Source organism: Rana temporaria, chromosome 2 (genome assembly GCF_905171775.1).
Source record: "Rana temporaria chromosome 2, aRanTem1.1, whole genome shotgun sequence".
Classification (NCBI taxonomy): domain Eukaryota; kingdom Metazoa; phylum Chordata; class Amphibia; order Anura; family Ranidae; genus Rana; species Rana temporaria.
The window spans coordinates 390,421,494-390,423,151 of record NC_053490.1 but is presented as its reverse complement, the minus strand read 5'-3'; positions in this window follow the sequence as shown (position 1 = coordinate 390,423,151).

Below are 1,658 nucleotides of genomic sequence, written 5' to 3'. Positions count from 1 at the left end.
TATAAACAACCACTTCACCTTTAGAAGTCTTCCTTAGCTCACTGCTCTCAACAAGCCTCAGGATGCAGCATTGAGTAGTAATCCTCTGGACAATTTATAGAGGCCTTAATTTCCTCATTCTGAACAGCTGAAGCTATCCAACGTCCTTAAACCTTTCTGGCTACCTCTGCAGCCGACACCTGATAGTAATTGGTGAATTTTCTAAACAAGGCAGAAATGTATCTCCCGTCTGTGACAACACCCCCAGATTTACCTGACTTCCTGTCACAATACCAACATTTCAGGTTATAAGATAATTACAGTATATAGTAAAAATACCAAAGCAGGACCAAAAATCTATAACAATATAATGCAGTAAAATTGTGCAGAATTCGAACGCGGGGGTCCATTGAACCAGATGGCTAAATGGAAGTCCAGAAATAGTTTTCCAAGGCGTTCTAGAGGTCATAGGGTGTTTGAAATTTTCCTTGTAACACACTTTTCATTTCCAAATGAAAGTTTGTGATCACAAATCTCCTTATTGTGGTAGATGCCATATATAAAGTTGAACTAAATAAGTTGAACTAAATATGGCATTATAGTAAGCATAGCATTTGAAGTATGCTATGGTATAACCATTCCAACAAGAGTAGTGCCTGGTGTCCTGCTAAACCTGTTGGTAAATTAATCTCACACAGTCTTCTAGCAGACAGCCCCCAGCCCCTTCTCAACAGGCCAGATCTGCTGTCTCAAAATCTTCTATTGCATCCTGCTTCTCAGTCTCTGCCTTTAGGGCATGGCTGAAATCCTAGGTCTTGAAATGATAGAGTTTTTTTTGTCTGTGATGCCTACCTTGCTGAAAGCAAGGACAGCTTTTTTCCAGGAAGAGCTAATAAAGTGGTTATAAACCCATTATAACAACTTTATGCTACCTGTACGTCCCTGCCTAGACGCGGGTGGGGGGTCCGATTGGGACCCCCCCCCCGCTACATGCGGCGGTCGGATTCCCGCGGGGAGTGATCCGGGACGACGGCGCGGCTATTCGTTAATAGCCGCTCCGTCGCGATCGCTCCCCGGAGCTGAAGAACGGGGAGAGCCGTATGTAAACACGGGCTTCCCTGTGCTTCACTGTGGCGGCTGCATCTCGATCGATGACGTCAGTCCTACAGCCACACCCCCCTACAGTTGTAAACACACACTAGGTGAACCCTAATTCCTACAGTGCCCCCTGTGGTTAACTCCCAAACTGCAACTGTCATTTTCACAATAAACAATGCAATGTAAATGCATTTTTTGCTGTGAAAATGACAATGGTCCCAAAAATGTGTCAACATTTTCTGAAGTGTTCGCCATAATGTCGCAGTCACGGAAAAAATCGCTGATCGCCGCCATTAGTAGTAAAAAAATAAATAAATTAAAAATATCCCCTATTTTGTAAAAGCTATAAATTTTGCGCAAACCAATCGATAAACGCTTATTGCGATTTTTTTTTATCAAAAATAGGTAGAAGAATACGTATCGGCCTAAACTGAGGAAATTTTTTTTTCATATATGTTTTTGGGGGATATTTATTATAGCAAAAAGTAAAAAAGATTGCATTTTTTTCAAAATTGTCGCTCTATTTTTGTTTATAGAGCAAAAAGTAAAAACCGCAGAGGTGATCAAATACCACCAAAAGA